General features: G+C 51.5%; 1 protein-coding gene across 4 annotated transcripts in view; it reads left to right on the plus strand.

The window, feature by feature from the left end:
* Nucleotides 1-12,266: 12,266 nt before the first annotated feature.
* The window catches only part of Prox1 (prospero homeobox 1), a 52,753-nt gene continuing 46,413 nt past the window's right edge, over nt 12,267-18,606 (plus strand). Inside the window, exons 1-2 of one of the 4 annotated variants that reach the window (XM_004671300.2) lie at nt 12,276-12,398; nt 12,528-12,640. The gene's annotated coding sequence lies outside the window, so the exon portion shown is untranslated. Of the gene's footprint in view, nt 12,399-12,527; nt 12,641-13,354; nt 13,461-14,805; nt 14,841-18,606 lie in introns of those variants that run through there. The other 3 variants (XM_045141178.1, XM_045141177.1, XM_045141179.1) reach the window with 3 other exon arrangements.

Genomic DNA, 18,606 nt, shown 5'->3' on the forward strand with positions numbered 1-18,606 from the left:
GCCATTCCTCTCTTGCCCAAAAGAATGTCCTTCTCCAGTGCCTTGAACAGATAAACCTGGAAGCAAAGCTCATTGACCTACAACTTGACCTTGGGAAAAATTCAAACCAGATTGCTTGTGCTGATTTTTCTTATCTAATATATAACTATGTGTCTGAGGCAACACTAAATGAGACCTACAGAGGAATAATGCAAAGCAACAGAAAAGTGAAGAAGTAAAATTACAAACAGACTGAAGGGCCGGGAAGATAGCTCAGGCAGCGCAGTGCTTGCTGCGCCAGCGTGAGGGCACACGTTCGTGCCAGCGTGAGGGCACACGCTCCCGCCCCACTTGTAACAACCAGGCAGGGTGGCTTGCATTCCTGTAATCACACTGCTGGAGAGGAGGGCACAGGAGGGTCCCTGGAGTTTCACTGGCCCGACGCCGTAGTAGAAACGGTGAGCTCCAGTTTCAGGGAGAGACGGTCTCACAAAGTCGGGTAGAAAGCTGCCGAGAAGGACACGAGAGGTCTGCCTCTGGCCTGTCCACACGCTCACACACAGGGAGTGGTGCGCTGTGCCTGACATACCGAACATGCATGCACACACATGTAAAACAATTTTAAATGAACTTAAGAAAAGCCTATTTTACCAAAAAAAAAAAGTTGCTTCTCTAAGAAGTCAAAATAAACAATGTACCGAAAGTACCAAAACCAAATCTTTGTTAGACTTTCAATTTTCCTCTTATTTAAAATTCAAACTTCATTTTCTTGCTTTGGTAGGACTGTGTGGTAGCTTATTATGTCAAAGCCTTCCTGATCCCTTTAAACACACTGAGAAAAACAAGACGCAGTTATGTCTGCAGACCCAGAGTCAAGTAGAGATCAACAGGAGGAATATGAAGGAAAGAAAGGAAGGTTCCCTGAGATTAATGTGCAAACAATCAGAACACATGTGGCGTTTAATTCAAACTGACCTGGAAGCAAAATGGACCTGCAAGCTGTTCTGTGCACACACACGCGCGCGCGCGCACACACACACACACACACACACACACACCCAACAGGCTGAGGTTTCCCAAAGTGAAATTTCCAGAAGTTATCTGAAGGACTTAACCTCTGGAAAAGATTTCAATAGTAGCCACAGGCATAGTTTTACCCTGTTACAATGAATCCAGGAGTGGGTCTGTGGCAGAAGGAACAGACAAGCGTCTCTCACAGAAGGTGGCTCTGACCCTTCCCACCACAGCAAGTTTCTCAAAGTGTCAGCAGGCTCTGGCTGACTGAGCCACTAAAGGTGCTATGGTTAATTCTTGACTGATTAGCCATTTATGTTATCTTTCCATCACGAGCTGGCTCAAGACTTAATAGTCTGCACTGGAGAGTCAGGGAGAGCCTACGCACATGCCTTTTTCTTTTTTCCCCTTGGGGTCTCTTTAGCTTGTCCTTGCCCATCATTCATATTTGGGACAGAATGGCTGCTGCTCACAGAGCGTGGGAACAAGGCCCCAGGCCCACGCGAGCAGCGCCCAGCGCAATGGTTGGGAAACAGAGCCACTGGGAAGCTGCTTCTCCGTCTCTGTTTCTCCATCTCTGCAAGTTAAGCAATGTCCCTTTGTCTCTAATAGTCCTGGAGTACCGGGGAGTAAGCTCAGCCCCTCGGTCCCAAGGCCGGCTGTTTGCAGAGGACCTCTTGGCCAAGCGGGGAGCCGCACACGCGGCTCAGGCCCAGCTGCCCCAGATAAGAGGTGGCCCGTGTTAACGCACAGGCTTCCTCTGCGCCTCAGCAGGGCCTTCCTTTTCCAAACAGTCTCCCTTTAATGTTGGCGAATGTTGTTTTTCCATTGACTCAACATCTCGCCTCTGGTGGTAAGCCTGTGGGGAAAGCTTGGGGGGGGGGGCTCAGGCCAGAGGGTGCCAAAGCCACAGGGAGGGACAGCCAGCCACATTTCCAAACAGGCTGGACACCTGCTTCGGAAAGACAGTGACCAAGACTCGTGTTCTCACTTCCTCTGGACCTAGCTCAGCTCTTCCTTCGTTCTCTGGGGTTACTCTCCACAGACCCATTTGTCTGCAGTTACTTCAGCATGGAAACCTTCCAGAGTCCTTAAGCTTCCTCTAGACATTTCACAGTGCTGTTTGAAGGAAAAGAAAAAAGAAAGGCTGTTGAATAACATTAAGGACAGGAATGAAATTCCAGGAAAGCATGGCTGCGGACATGCCTCAGTGGTAGAGAACTTGCTGAGCACAGAAGAGACTCTAGGTTTTGTACCCAGCACACCTCTCCCTTAAAAACAAAACAAACAAACAAACAAACAAAAAACCCACTGTATTCTAAAAAAGAGAATTTGAAAGGAAAGCAAGGAGACAAGGGAAATTACAGAAGTTAGAGTTTGGAGTGCTGGAGAGATGATTCAGAGGTTAAGGCACTTGCCTGCAAAACCTAACCCAAGTCTAGTTCCTCAGTACCCATATAAAACCAGATGCACAAAGTGGTACATGCATCTGGGAGATGATGTGCAGTGGCAAGACGCCCTGGTGTGACCATTCTCTTTTTTTCTCTCCCTTTCTCCCTCCCTCCCCCCCTCCTTACACATAAATAAATCAAATAAGATAAGAGTTTGGAAAGGGGAAAAACTGGAAATCCCTAAAAAAGAGAAGAAAGCAGGTGAGAAAATAGAAACAGGAGAAGAAACCAGAAAAGAGTTTGAAAAAGAATAGAAGAGAAAAAGAATCAAAGCATGGGAAAAAATAGGAAAAAAAAAAAAAGATGAGAGTAAAGTCACCAAAAGGGCAGAAACAGAAAGGGAAGACAGAGAAGAGGGAAAGGGTAGAAGAGAAGAAGAGAACCATGACAAGAGGCAAAAAAAAAGGGGGGGAATGGGGTGGGGGGACAGGCAAAGCCTTGATCGCCAGCACCCCTTAGGCTCTCGGGTCTGGAGTCCCAGGACCGCCGGTGGTGGGGAAGAATGGACTTTGCAGGCACTGCTCTGCTCAGCCCAAGGTCAAGGGGCATCTTCAAAACCAAATCTTGATTAGAGCCAGCTAAATGTTTTGACTTGAGAGAGACAGTAAGGATTAAAAAGCAAAATAGGGCAGTGTGGAGAAAAAAGAAACAGGAAAAGAAAGAAAATTTATAAAAAGAAAAGAAAAGAAAACTTCATGGGGACACAAAGAAAAGGAATGAAACTGCGTCAGAATCCACTAGCCATCTACGAACAAGCTGTAAAGATCTCCAATGACAAGTTGTCACATTAGTTTAGTGAAACTGAAGCAGTGTTTATCCCCTTTCCTGTGTTTAATCTCTCCCTGCGTGCCACAAAAACATGCTACTACGTTTAATAGGATTAGTTTCCTTTGCTCTCCCCCCCCAACCTTTTTTATTTTTTACAATTCTATTTTCAGCAATTCAGGCATCCTTGAATGTATGGACTTCCTGTGGTGCCCAGCAAAACCTGGCATTCGTGTTTTTTACCCTCTACAGACTTTGAGTCTAAAAAAAAAAAAAGGTAATTTGACTACTTGGTGCTTTTTCCTCCACTGAGTAACTTTGTCATGGAAATGTCCACAAGGAGGGGTGGGTAATCATGACAAAGGGGGTCAAGGTAAAACGGGGGCCAAGAAAACAGCTCCATAAAGCCCAGTCCCTAAGCAGGGCCTGTGGCCTTGGAGAAAGTATCTCCACTTGGACTGCAGGAGGACCCAGGGGTTCCAATGCAAGCCTTGCTTGGACTGGGGGGGGCTTGATCAAGTGGTGGGACCAGCTCCAGCCTCTGTTGACTCATCCATGCTCTGGGGATAATCCTTCTTGCTGTTGGGAGAACTGCACATAGTCAGCTTTCTTCCTCCCAAGATTCTCATATTTTATTACGTCCCTACAATCAGTGGGCCTGACAATGTGCTGTGCATTTAACGTCAATCTATTTCCCTTTCCAACCTTTAAAGGCTATGTTTAAGATGAGGGCCTTTCCTATAACTTACGGCATTGTCAATGAATTTTTTAAAAAGGAAGGAGGATGGAGTGTGGAGTGGGCACCCCAGGGAAAGCTCTCAATGAGCAAGGCAAGTGCTGCCATTGCTGGTGGGTGTCCCTGTGCCGGCCACCTTACTTTTACTGAAAGACCACTTTTGAGATGAAAAAAAGATCTTTACACTTTTGCTCCTCGTTCAGATTTCTCTAGAACAGAGCTCCCAACTGAAGTTTCAGAAGCCTGACCAAGTCAAATGCAGTTAATAACTTTCAGAGCTATGGTCAGAATCAGAGCCCCAGAGAAAGACAAGGGATCCTGGAGGAGTGAAGGTGGCACCGTGGGCCTCGGGTGGGAACACAGGAGGAAGCTGGTAGTGGGGAGGAGGCAGCAGCAACCTTGGAGGGAACAACACAGCCCTGGTCCCCTCCCTGCAGGCTGAGGTCGCTGATGGGACAGAGGTGGTAAACCCTAGCTCCCAAACACACACACACACACACACACACACACACACACACACACACACCCCTCAAGGAAAAAGCCCCAAGATGTGTCTGTCCTCCAAAGGTGGCGGCTGCTGAGCTGTCAGTCCAACTCCTCTAGCCAGCCAGGGATTAGCAAGCTAGTTGCTTCCAATGTCTGGGGAGAGGAAGCCAAGAAGCATGGCCCTCCACCCAGGCTAGAGCCTGGGCCAAATCTATCATCACACCTTGCCTTTTTTCAGAGTCTCCCTTCATTCCCAGATGATACTTCAACACTCTGCTCACCCAAGGGTCCTGGGATCAGGAAGTGTGCTACATATCCACCCAGTTCTCTGGTGACCCCTAGTTCCTCACCCCTCCTTCTCCCCCTAAGCTCCCTACTGACTCCCCCCAGGGACCCCAGCTGCATGTGAACTCTGTCCAGCCCACTCATAGTCTAACGCCCTACCTCACCATCCACCCCATGTACTTTCTGCCCATCCCGCCACCCGCTGCTGCCACCCCGTCGGTGACTCTCTTCCCCCTGCCCTCCTCAGGGCAAGTGCAGGCAAAACTGTTCTTTCCACCAGGAAGAGGAGGCTTGAAGAGAAGAGCCACAAATCACTATGTGCTTACAACCACCTGGCTCCAGATACACACTCCTCTCTAGTTGTGTTGGGGTGCCCTTTGTTTTGATCCTCTAGAATCACAGGCATTTCCCACCTTTCCACAGAGTAACCAGAGAGCAGTACCTTTCCACACTCCCCAGAGACACCCACCAGCATCCCGGGGCCCAGGGCAGGCATGGGAAGGAGATGTCAACCACTCCCCCTCATTCAGGGAGTGACCCAACCCACATCCCAGCGTCCACTCACTGGAGGCTGGGTTTCCCCAGCTCACAGTCCTTACTGTACCCTGGGAGCTGTGACTCTTTAGCCCAATCCTTCTCAAGGTGCCAACACAAAACCTTCTCTCTCTCCTTCTAAAGTGGCCGGGCTCCCGATCAGCCCGCTCCATTACCTTGGCTCTCCTCCCGTGCACTGCTGCGTGGTGGCAGCCAGGCATGGCACCTTTCCGCCCTCTCCTTCCCTGCTCCCCCTGCATTACCTTGCCACGCACTTGGAGCAGATGTTTTGAGCACAATTTTGTGAAACATTCTTTTTGAACTTCACATGCATTTGGGGGAGTTGTTTACTCGAACATGTAAAAGCACCTGACATACACTGGCTTTTGTTTTCCCATGAACGTTGACCTGTTCTGTTTTTTCCTGCTTGTTGTTTCCTCTCTACTAGAACGTTGTGTCCTGTGATTGCATTGGCCTGACCTATGGCTTCCATAGGGAAGGTCTGCTGTCTGTGAAGTAGGGGAGGTGAAAGGGCCCCCAAAGGGAGGAAAAGCAGGCTTTTCGATGGGTCAATGGCACCTGTCTTGCAGTGGGCCTGACATGAGCAAGAGGCCTAGCTTCCAGACAGGAACCAATTCTGTTTTATGTGGTCTACAGGACGTGTGGCAGAAGCATATAAAACGCACAAGGTACAGATCTACAAGAGGCAAATGTGCATATGAACTCTGCACACAGCACTTCAGCTAGCTTGACCAAAACTTCGGGGGCCAGGGGAGGTCCCTAGGCATGAGGCCCAGCTTGTGACCAAATTAGGTTCCACATTTTGGAACCCCGATCCTCTGATGAAGAGCTTGGCACTGTGTATAACCCTTTCAACAACTCTGATTCTGACATCATCCCCATTGTACAGGCAAAGCTAACTGAGGCTGGGACAAGGACCACCCCAAGGTCAGAGTCCAGTAATCCTCAGCGGTGGCACGCTGAGACCTCCAGATTTCCAGCACCTCCTTCCCATCTCCTGGAGGAGGGGGTCAGAACCAGAAATCTTCCCATCTTTTTAAAGCTTTTTCGGAGATTCTCTTGAGCAGGGTTTCAGATCCCCTGTTCCACATCAAACTGTCTCCCAGGCCATCTTGTCTCTGAAGAGCCTCCTTCCTCCATGTTGGATAAAACGTTTAAAACATATTTAAATAGCAATTTCGAGCAACTATGCAGCATGTGGTCTTGCCTTTTGATCTCAAAATGATGACAAACAGACACTTAGATACTTCATAAAAGAAATATTACCAGAAAAATTATAGAAATCTGGCTTTCAGCTTGGTCTTGCTCTAATTTAAACAAAATGCAACTTTTCCAGAGTTACACTCTCTCCCGGAATAAGTCCAAACTGCTGTCTTCCTTCTCCCTCGTCCCTCGGGGTTCTGTACTCTGCCTGTTTGGGTCTAAACCTCCTCATCCGGAATCAAGGCTTTGTAAGTATGGGTAACCTAAGTCCTATCGACAAAGCCCCGGAAAATGGGGCACGTCCTCCGAATTCCTCGCCCTTGACTCCAAAGACCAAAGAAAGGGAAGCCGCGGTAATGGCCAAATATTCTTACATCAACTGGCCAGAGCGGGCAGAAGGGAGATGCCCAAGCCTTCCCAGGTCGCCGCCCCTCGGGCCCGCGCTGGAGAGTCCCCGCTGCTCGGGACCTGGGCTGTGGCGCGCCGCCACCGCGCGGTCCCCGCAGCAACAGGCGGGCGGCGGGGGAGGGGACGCGGCGGGGACCGCGCAGGCCCACGGGCGGCGGCCCACGTCTCCGTGCCCGGCTCGGCTGCGCTCGGGAGCAGGTGGCTGCCCTCTGCGCCCCCGGCGTGTGCGGAGCCCGGGCGAGCGCATCCGCGCTGCAGCCCTGCGGCGCCGGGGAGAAAAGGCCGCGGCCGCGGGGACCGGGGCGGGGACAGGCCCCGCGAGCCGGCGAGGTGGCCGGGCCGGGCCGCGCGCTCGCTCTGCAGGGGACGTGGCGTCGCCGCTGCAGCATCCCGAGCTCAGCGACTCCGGAGCGGGGAGGCCGCGACACCTAGCGCGAGGCCGCGGCGCGGAAGGGCGGCCGGGGGACGGGGGGGGGGGGGGGGTGGACGGGGGACAGGGCCCGCCAGCCCCGCTCCCGTAGCGCCGCCGGGGCGGACTCTCCGCCTCCCCCCACTCCCAGCCCAAACTTTTTCAGCACAAGCAGGCGGGGTCCTCGCAGGGTTTGGCAGTCGGGGTCCCCAGCAGGGAGGAGGATGGGCGAACACACCCAGAGGGACACTGGCACCCTGGCAGGGACCGGGCCTCTCGGGAGGTGAGGGAGGGCGTGAGACAGCAGGCGACCACCCAGCAACTCCTTCTGAAAGCTTCAAAGAGCGCCTTCAACCCTGCCCAGGCTCGGGAGGGTGACGGTGCCCTGGCACTCCGCGTGACTTCGCCCACGGCGCCCCCGCGTGCAAAGGAGCCCGCCCACATTCGCACCCTCGCCCACCCCACCCCCGAGCCTCCTTTGTGCTTCCCGGGCACCCAGAGACGAGCTCGAGTGAGCCAGTGGTGGTGTGTGCTGCGGCGGGCGAAGCGCGTAGATTCCACTCTGACACCCACCCCTGAGGTTCCCAGAGAGCACCCCGAGGTCCCAGCAGACATCCCCCCCCCTGCTTATCTCTGACCCGGGGTCTCCCTCCGGCCTCTCCCCCGCCCCCCAAGGTGGACTGAACAGGATAACGCACAAACAGACCGGTGTATATGTCACTTTTTCTTTTTAATTAATTTTCTTTTATTTTTCCTGAAATCACGGCCTTTCCAAATCCTCGCCCTCGAAGCCTGGCTGGGACTGGGCACAGGCAAGTGCTTTCAGGAGAGGAGAACACCCCAGGAAGGCGCGCGGCCTGGCGGGCGCCTCTCCCCGCGGCTCCGCGGGGCGGAGAGGCCGGATTATGTAAGTAACCGCCTCCCGTGCCCAGCGCCATCTGTTAATATCTTGATATTGCTAAGTTCGGTGCCCCAGGCAAAGCCAGCGCTGGCGGCGAAGAGCTCGCAGCCTACTCCTCATTCCCCCTGGGTCGGGGACGCTCCCACTTTGATCGAGGACACCCACTTCCTTAAAATTAAGTGGTCGTGTGACCCCCGCAATCACCAACAAACACCATCCTCATCTCCGTGATGTTGTGGGGAACATGTGGCTTCCATCGAGGTCACATTGTTCTAATGAGCCTTTCCTATCAAGTTATACTTTGGGGGCAAGCTTGTGCCCCTTGAGGTAAAGTGGAGGGCTCTTCTTGGGGGCGGGAGCATTATTATTATTATTATTATTATTATTATTATTATTATTATTATTTTACTTTTTCTGCCAGCACTCATGACTCTCAATTCTGGTAAGGGTTACATTTCAGCGTCTTTGGAGTGACTCGCTGGTGTTTACTTTGAAAGCTGTTGGTTAAACAAACATCACTGGGAGGCTTCTAAGCAGTGGGGATCCCAAGAGACCAACGCACAGCTGCGACTTGCTACTGATCTCGTGGCATTTCGCTTTCTCCCCACCATTCCGAGCAGATCCAGGTTGGGTCTGGCTTCTCGCTGGGCGCAGGCGGCGAGCCGGGAGAGGCCGGGGGTGGGTCTGCCTCCAGGCCACCTGCGGCGGGCGGGTCTGCCCTGGGGTTGGCGGCTCCGTCTTCGCCCTTCCTCAGGTGGGTGGCAGCGGTGGGTGGGAGCCGGCTGAGGTCCCCCAGCATCCTCTTCCGAAATGCACGCCCACATTTACCTCTGCAGTGGCTCTGACTCGGAGCCCCATGGCCAGTTTTAGGGTCTGAAGATGACTGTTCTCCGGCTTTTAAATTAGTTACTGAAGATGACTGTTGGCAGGATTCTACATTAGTTGCACGCGTTGTGTCCCCCCCCCCACCCCACCCTAAAGGCTGTAAGAAAGCTCAGAAAGGGGATAAAAACAAGGTAACAAGTGTGTTGAGCGAACTGCAAGTTTCGCCAGTAATGCAAAGAGCATCTTGCAGACCGACAACCTGCGCGGAGGCTTCGGTCCCGAGACGGGCCCGGCCCCCCGTCCACTTCCCGGTGGCTGCGGCCGGGCAGGCCCGGAGGCCCAGGAAGGGCTTGCTTTGACCCCAGGTTTGGCCTCCGGCTTCACCGACGGAGCCGGAATCCTCGGCGACTTCTCGCCTCCCAGATGACGGATCGCTCCTTCCCTGGCGGAAAGCGAACCGGAGTCTCCGGGAGACGGAGGGGCCTTGGGCCTCGCGCCCCGCTCCGGGGCCGTCACAACGCCGGGAGGGCGCCGCAGCCCCGGCCAGAGAGTTTGCCAAGAGCCAGGCCTGCTCGCCGCCCGCGACAGCGGGGACAGGGCAGGGCCCGGCGCGGCAGCACCCGGCGCCGGCTGCGCGTGCAGCTCGCTCCCGGCGGCGTCGCGCGCTCGGGTTTCGCCACGCGGCTCGGCTCGGCGGCGGCGCCCCGGTGCGAGCTGGGGACGGTCGCGGCCGAGCCTCCGCCGCGCAGGCGGCCGCTCTCAGCCCCGGGCGTCACCCCGACTTCCCCGCAGGCCTGCTGTGCCCCGCGGCGCGACCGAGGGCTCGCTGGGGAGGGCAGGGAAGTTTTCCCGCCGACAGATCCCAGGCGTGGCGGGTGTGAAACGTGCATGCGGCCGAGTGCAATGCACACGCACTTGTGGGCTTAAGTTCTAGGGTCTGAATCCTCTCTCTCTCTTTCTCCCATTCCTTCCCTGGCTCCTCTCTTTTAAATGTCAGACTGAACTGAGGGCTTTAAGGTGGGGTGGGCATATACTCCACTCCCACCAGTCTGTTTGCGGGTTTGTGCTGACTGTATGTTCAAACCGATTCTTAAAAGTAATGGCATGAAAAAGAGAGAGAAAAAAGCGGGAAGAAGGTAGCTTTAATTCATCCTCAGAATCCCCAAGTTCTCTGCTCACTACACCCGCTTACCTCGAAAGTACCTAACCAAAAGGAGCCTCGTTCCACCCCGTCTAATAGGCACAGTGGTAAGTGACTTCAGTTCCCAGCCCTCGGTCTCATCCGTGTCAGGACCCCTGATCAGCGGCCCTGCTCCGGAGGTGTGAGCCGCGTGTTGCGAGCTGGGCTGTGGACTGGGTTGTTTCTGTACGGGAAGGGGGGAGTGACTGGGGGCGGCGATGGGGAGAAAAGGAGACCGGTATATTCAGGTAAGGCTCTGCTCACCCCCAACACCAACCTGGCTGACCTGATAACTCCCCCACACCTTTTTTTTTTCTTTTCACTGTTTGAATTCCGTGCCAAAAGTTTCCTATAGGGCGTAGACTTCAAACAGGCATCCTGACATCACTGTGCTTGTGCAGAGAGAAGACTCAACATCTTCCCAGCTTGATGAACTGGACGCTGAAATCTTAAGGTCCCAGGAACCAGAGTGTGTGTCGTGGGAGACGGCGGCTCCTCTGCCCTGGGACCCAGCGCACCTCACAAAGACCGCGTTGTCACAACACCTGATCCAACCTTTGATATGACTAAACTGGAGGGACACACGAAAATACCTGTCCCCTGTCCAAAGAAAAATGAGCGACTCGTGTTCCCGCTTCCCAGCTCCTGCGAGCCCCAGCTTTTATAGAGCGTGTTTAGGTCGTAAGCGCGGCTGTCTTATTAAATGCTGTTTAAGGTGCAGGGCAGCCACCAGGCTGCGGCGGGGAGCTCGGAAGCATTTGTGACTGGAGCGCTTTGACAGGCGCACTCCGAGGAAAGCTTGCTTACGATCTGTCATCCACGACGTATCAGGCCAACGTGACTGTCCTAGGGCTTTACCTGAGAGCTTGGGATGTTGGCGCTTGTCGTTTCCTGCCCATTAAACTTTAAAGTTTGTTATCCAAACGCCAAAACTTTGTAATTCCCATATCGAACTGCCTATACCATCCTGTATCATCCTGGGGCGAATGAGTTAGGGAAGGCTGGTAAAGAAATGACGTTGTAACACACACGATTTAAATGGCTGCTTTATCCACACTCCAGAGAATATTGTTAAAGAAAACCGAGAGTGAATATTCTTCTATAAATCCTGACCTGTGGCTGACTGGGATTCAGCCGGTGTTGATCTTTTAGTATGAGATGCAGCGGACCCAGTGGGAAACCCCTGGCCTTTATTATTTTAATCCTAAACCTACCTGTATTTTCTCACCCAGCACCTCTTTAAAAGAAAGCGAGGGTAACAGGTATGCTTGACACCGTCTAAGATCGGTTTAAAAGTGGAATGACTTGCAGGTCCTCCCCTCCTTATATGCCCCCCCAATCGCAACACCTCCACCTTTCCCTCCAATATAGTTTCCAGTGCCTTCCTCCCCCCTCCCCCCAAGTCCGAGGAGCGCTCACTAGCTCAGCGGCTGGGCGAACTTCATCAGCTGTATCTGGAAAATGGAGAGAGAGAGAGAGAGAGAGGGAGAGAGGGGGGGAGAGAGAGAGAGAGAAAGAGAGAGAGGGAGAGAGAGAGAGAGAGAGAGAGAGCTGCGTCCAGGAAGAGCGGTGCGAGCCGGGCGCCGCGGTGCACAGCGCCCGCAGATGGCTCGCGGCGGCCGGGCGCGCGGATCCCGGCGCCCCGAGCGGCGGGCAGGGCGGGGTGGGGGCCGGCCGGGGCGGGGGCGCGCCGGGCCCTCTCCCCTCCTCCCTCCCCAGCCCCTCGCTCCCACCCCCCTTTTATACATCTCTATCTCTCTATCTATATGTATATACATATTTTTTTTCCTCCCAAGTTCTCTTGCCTCTCTGTCCCCCCTTGAATCCGAAGGCGCCTCGCGATTGGGTGGCCGGGGCCGGGTACGTCAGTGGGACTGTGACGTGCTGTCTTCCTGTTTCCTTCAGCTGTGTCTTAAAGTAAATCTTGTTGTGGACGGGAGCCCTCAGCTGAGAGCGCAGGGAGCCGCGCGGCTGTGCAGCCGGGAAGCGGCGCGGCCGGCCGGCGCACGAGCTCCGTCCCCGCGCCCCGCGCGTCCCCAGCCCGCCGCCCGCGCCCCGCGCCCCGCCGACTCACCGTCCCTCACTGGACACCGCGAGCCTCCCCGCGCGCGGACGGACTCCTCTCTCTCTCCCTCTCTCCCCCTCTCTGTCTGCCCCCGCCGCGTCCGTCCGTCCGTCCGTCCCGCCGCTGGCGGCACCGCGTAAGTACCTCGTCCCCTGCGCTGTCCCCTCCCCTTTTGCAGACACGCTCGCTCGGGCAGCTTCTTGAATGGGGAGCGGAGACCCGAGCCTCCCCGTTACTCACGCCCGTGCAAACATTCTTTTTCCAGGGGGAAAAAATGGTGTTATTTACATGAACCGTAATCAAATAGCCTCTAGACAGTTTGCTAAGCGGGAGCCTCCGTGGAACTCACTCCGCGCCCCTCTCCTCCCAGTTCCCAGAGTAAGTGATCCGCTCGGCTTTTATTTCTTCCTCTCGCCCGCCGGTGGCCGGGGAGGTGGCGGCGGTGGTGGAGGGGGGAGGCTGGCGTCGCTGGACTGCTCGCTGATCTTGTCACCTTTTGTGTACCGCGTCTGGGGTGCGCAGAGGCGCTCGCTCCCTCCCCGGCTCTCCCCCGAGCGGGGCCCGGGTCGCTCTTTTTGTTGTTGTTCGAGCCCTGGGTCCCCGCTCCGCGCTCCAGCCTCTCCCTCTCACCCTGCCCACCTCCCCGGCTTGGAACTCCGGGCCAGTCCCTCGTCCTTTCCCTTTGTGTAGTTTATTACAGCTGCCTTTCTTCCCCCGCTCTTCCAATTTGCTTCTCATTTGCATACCTTTCACTTCTCCTTTTTAACCCGGGCGGAGGGCCGGCCCGCCGGCCGCGGGAGGAGGGGGCGCGCGGTGACTTTCCTCTCCCGGCGCTGCCCGGAGCCCAGACGTTGGAAACCCGGCTTGCAGGGGAAGGAGGGATGAGTCTCGGGGAGCGAGGAGCGCGGAGGGCGCCCGGGGTCGGCTCTCCGCACTGAGGGACGGGGAAGGTGGCCCAGGAGCCCCCGGGGGTCGCCGGGGCTGGGGCCGGGGCGCTGCGCCGCGGAGGACCCGGCCGAGCCTCGGATGCGCGAGGCCAGGGAGCTCACGGCCATTACTGGGGCGCCGCGGCGGCGGCGGCGGCGGCGGTGGTGGTGATGGTGGTGGGCAGCTGCGCCCCGGCCTCGTCTGGATGGTGCCCCACTGCTGTGCCCCAGTTCCGAGGACCGGAGGGAGCAGAGAAGAGCGGAGAGGAGAGGTGAGCGTGATTGTTGCTGGGAAGAACAGTGAGCAGGGCGGGAAGAAGAGAGGGAGCTGCTATCTGGCCTGAACAGACAAGGAGAGGAACGGGGGAGGGGGCGGTAGACATCACCCAAAGTCCAGTTGAGCAAGTTACTGCCGCTCTGTCCTGCCAGCCAGTGAGTCCTCCGGCTAAAACGGAGTGGGGACGGTGGTGGGGGGACACGGGGGCGGGGTGGGAAGCGGCAGTCCACTCTCAGGGTCTCCAGGCCCAGTTCAGCTCGTTCAGAAGTTGAATCCTCCAGGCAGACCAGGAGCAGAAGCAGGAGGAGGGACTGGGCGACAGTCTTAAATAGCCCAAGGAAGCTGGTTGGAGTGTGAAAGTGCTGTTCTTGGCAGCCAGAGCCCTTCCCAGCCTGGGGGAAGGCTGGAAGCTCACCTGCTTGCTCTCATTTTCCAAGAAGATCTGTGTTGTCTTCTTAAGCTTAGGAAAACAGAGAAAGCACAGGATTGGCCTCCTCCAAGGCAAGGGTAGAAGAGTCTCTTGTCTTGTTCTCTCTCTATTCCTTCCCTTCCCCCCCCCCCCATGCCCCTCTCTTACAAAAAAAAAAAAAAAAAATCATTTCCTTTCCTAAACTAGGCAAGCAGAAGTCTATTAGCAGAGTGAGCATGGGCAGGGCCAGACAGGTGTGTTGTGTCAAGAAAGACAGGTGCAAGTTTCCTGTGGGTCTGTGTGTGCTGTGCAGCTCCAGACCACAGGGCTTGCTGGAGGGTTGAAAAGCTTTGTGAATTTATGGTTGTCCTGGTTAATAGGATTGCCAGGCTAATGGGCACTGGGCTGCTGTGTGCTGAGCCCCTGCCATGAGAGTTCTTTGGGAGGGGGCGAAGGGAAAGTTGGTAGGTACCTGTCTGTTTTTCTTAAGGATGTGGCAGGCCGCTGCTGAGGCCATGTCCCAGGCTTCTCAGTGAGCCAAAAGCCGCCCCACTCCAGAGAGCAGGTGGAGGAGCTGACTTTTTTTTTTTTTTTTTTTTTGCTTCCTTCTAGTTTATGCCTGTCTCCCAGGTCTGTGCTTGGCAGGGAAGGGGGGGGGGCGGAGATCCTTTGTGCTTGCGTGTGTGTGTGTGTGTGTGTGTGTGTGTGTGTGTGTGTGTGTTGGACATCCATGGGTAGCTTGTCACTGCCCAAAATACCAAAGTCAGTTTGAAAGTGTTACTGGCGTTGAAGCTTATCTTCTTAGCATGCTTACCCCCTGCTCAGTAAGAATAGGTATATGCCCAAGTCCTTCCAGGCCCTTTGCTAAATACTCTGTAAAAGGAAGTGAGCCTGTCATTGTAGCAGACATGTGTCCAGGTCCTGGATGAGACTCTGATGGAGAAGGAAGAGCGAAGGCTTGGAGAGGTAGCCATGCTTTTTTATTTCATACAAGGTTCAGGCAGTCAGTTCTGTGAAGTTTCTTGTAAGAACTTATCAGCATTTTCCAAATGAAATGGGCTGTGTACAGTGAGGATGACAAAAAGGTCTTCTGCTTGATGTGTGAGGGGCGATGTTGGGAACTCACTCACTGTAAGCATTGTGTCTGCATTCTTAAAACTTGACTTTTCAGTTTTTCCTTAAACAGACTGTTTCTTTAAACAGAGTGGTGCAGGAATCGGTCAGATGATAAATCGTTCTGCTCGTGGGTTTTGCTGCCTGTGTACTTCTCATTGTTTCCAGGAAAATGAAATGGTGTATGACACTTATCCCTTAATCGTGAATATCAAAGTCCCCCCAATACTTTTTATATGCTTTTGAGAATTTGAGATAATTAAAATATTATCCATGGCTATCCTCATTTGCTTTATTTTAATAGGGGTTATCTGTGCGTGGCACTTACTGATATTTTATGTGTCCAGTATGCAGAATTCTATTTAGTTTAATCACCACCTTGTGGGACAGAAAGTCCTGCCTACATAGCATGCATCTTTGTTCTCTCTTCGTCTACTGGCTAGTCTGCTCTGTCAGAAGTACCTGTGATCTAAAAACCCAAGCTAGCTTGTTCTATAAGTTGCCAGACTTCCTTTTTATTTGTTCAAAACTCAAAAAGGCCTTTTATTTCCAGTTCCTATATCTCTGGATGTTACTATTTAGGATTATAAAAGAAAGCATGGCATGCTACTGTTATAGTATGAAAATGGATCATTTATGATATATTGCTATAGAAGTCTCGTTAAGTATTTTTGCAAATTGAGAGGGTTATATATGAGGACTATCTTGAATCTTATTGTCTGGCGCATTCCCAGCCTCAAGAAACATTTTGAGTATTTCTGTTTTCTGCTAAAAGTAAAAAAGAGTTTATGTGCATTTTCTTAAGATTATTTCTCATACTCTACTATATTTGATGAATTATTACTTCTAAATGCATGGAAGTCAATGTCTTAGGCACACCTCAGAGAAATGTTTCTGTGTTCATTTTGCAAGTGAAAAATTATGTGATTTTTTTGGTAGGATGGAAGAATCATAAATGAAATTATTATGATTTGAGAACTCTTGCTGTGATGGGAGATTTTTAACAATCTGTTAATATAGTCTTAGCTAATTGAATGGTTAACTTATGCCAAGTGGGTTCTTCAAAGTAAGTATGAAAACCTTTCTTAGGCTGATGCTAAGCAGAACTGTCTCTGAAGGAAAAGTGGCTAGCAAACCACAGTGGAGAGTTTGGGTGGGGGTGGGGCACCTAAATCAAATCATCTGCTTTTCCATGTTGAATTGCTAGTTTTTAGACTGAGTTAGCATATTCTTTTTTAATGACATTCCACTTAAAATTTCATAACCAGATTAATTCATTAGCAGTCGTTTCAAAGATGATTTTTCAACAGAAATAAAAGTAATTTCTTCAAATGATTTTATCAGCCAGGGCAGATCACCTAAGTAAATCCAAGAACCCAGGCCAAACTTACACTCTCCTTGCCTCATAAAAGGTTGTCTGAGCTATCTGGGTAATTACCACAATGAAACACTTCTTTGTGCAGAATTTGGACTCCAGATAGATGTAGGAAAAGTTGCTTCCCATTCCCCAAAATAACTTCTTCATTAAAGTGGCACCTTCAGCCACATTCTACTTCATGTTGCAGTATCTCTTTGAAATTCTTCATTGAAAACAAAAAGTTTGTAAAGCTATCAGTATCTTTAGAATTGTCCATGTTAAATAAAATGCAGACAGCTTGGGTTTTGATGAAGATCTTTTATAGTAGTTTAAAAGCTGACTATTTCTCAATGTTTGTTTTTGTAGTATGTTTGGGAAGAATATTTTAAACTGTCTGCTGTATAGGTAATATGAAATCATGTGTATAGATTAGGTACTGAGGCAATAAAATGTTTAATAATTAAAGTTTTCTATATAGATTTTACTATCAATTGAAGAGGGATTTATAGAATTTGACCAATAAGCACTTGGATTCATATATTCTATTATCAGTTTTTTTCTCTTCTTGCCAAGATAATATTTACCAGTACTGACCGGAAGATTTTATATTGTCTAGTTAACTCAAAATTAATGCTAAAAGGAAAATATTATAAGAACCCATACAAATTGAGTTGGAGAACTATGGCTTAGTGTGCATGCTATGATCACAGGGGATTGTTGAAAATCTCATGGGGCAGGACAGCATAGATGCCTTGTCTTTCTATAGCATCTTTTAAGCTGGGAAGTTATGGGAACACGTGAAACATGTGTTCATTTCCACCACAGTCACTTGACGGTGCACTTAGGTGGTCAGTATGCTCACTTATACATCCTGTTAATGAAACATGGTATGGATAAAGCCCCAGGCTAGTTGGATATTAAGTCTTGCCCATAATGCCCATGAGCTGTGGTCCCAATGTGTATGCTCACTCTACTTGTTTTCTAAGTTCAGATTTTAAGCTTTATGGACAAATATAACATTTTGTGCCTACTAAGAAAATACCTTTTCTTACTAGACTAGATAGTTTTTCCTATTCCTCCCCCCCTCCCATTTATCTTGGTCTATTTACTATACCTTAGCTAGACATCTTACAATGACACTTGAAAGCATTTGTATGCTCTTGGCTCAAAACAGAAATAAATCATTATTTAGTTTTAAAATGTTGCCCAGTTAAGAATTTTAGAAAATATCGGTTTCCGTTGGTGAGCTTGGAGGGAGTTACAGGGCATGTGGTTCCTATAGGACCCAACAAGTATGTTTAAGTAGCACGTACTCGCCACTGAGGGTGACAGAATGTGCTGTCTTTCCACCTATGGAAGAACACAGCGTCCTCTTGGCTCCGTCTTGAGGCAGGGGATACAGCTGTTGGTTCCCAGGCTGGATGAGAGGAAGTGCCCTTGACGCAGAGGTATATGGCAGCTGGGAGAGGAAGGATGCCTGCGATGACCTTGTACTCAACACACTGTCATGTCCTTTGGGAGCAGAGGTGTTCTTCCCACTCCAAGATGGGCAGTAGAGAACATGGGCACTAGAGAGTGGGCAGTGTGGGTGGTAAAAGTGAGCAGTGGGAGAAAAGATGAAGCAGCAGATTTGTTCAGCATCTTGGTTGGAGATTTTGGTGCTTCGCAAGTAATATTGAGAAGAAAAGGATTTGCACACACGCCAAAAAGAAAAAGGCACAATGGTAAAATAACTGCAAGGAGCTGTATTTTGGGAGCTGATATACTCACTTCCTTATAACTCCCCATAACTAAGTGTTTTTGTGACCCATGAGGCTTTGAAAGAACCTTTCCCTAGACTTCCTCTGGCTTGACTGCTACACCTGACTGACAGGTCAGACTCAGGCCGCTCTTTGTGAAATGCCTATCACTGCAGTTTTATTTTTCTGAAACCAATCATACTATTAGTGTATGAGGAGTCTTGGGCATTCTGAATTTGACTTTGAACCTCAATATTAAAGGTATTGACATCTCTGTTTCCATCCCATGTTCAGAATATGTGACTAGTTTTCCAAACTCAAGCATAGAAAAATGTGTAAAAAGAAGCATGACCTTGCTTTCATGACGTCCTAGAAGAGGCCCTTTGGAAAACACTGGGTCTGCACAGAAACACTTACAGCAACCAGTGCATGATAAAATCTTTGTCATGTTAAAAAAAATACATATTGTTGCCATGTAAGCATGAGGCATCTTCTAGATTTTTACAGGTTATTTCATGCTGAA

Source organism: Jaculus jaculus, chromosome 1 (genome assembly GCF_020740685.1).
Source record: "Jaculus jaculus isolate mJacJac1 chromosome 1, mJacJac1.mat.Y.cur, whole genome shotgun sequence".
Taxonomy (NCBI): Eukaryota; Metazoa; Chordata; class Mammalia; order Rodentia; family Dipodidae; genus Jaculus; species Jaculus jaculus.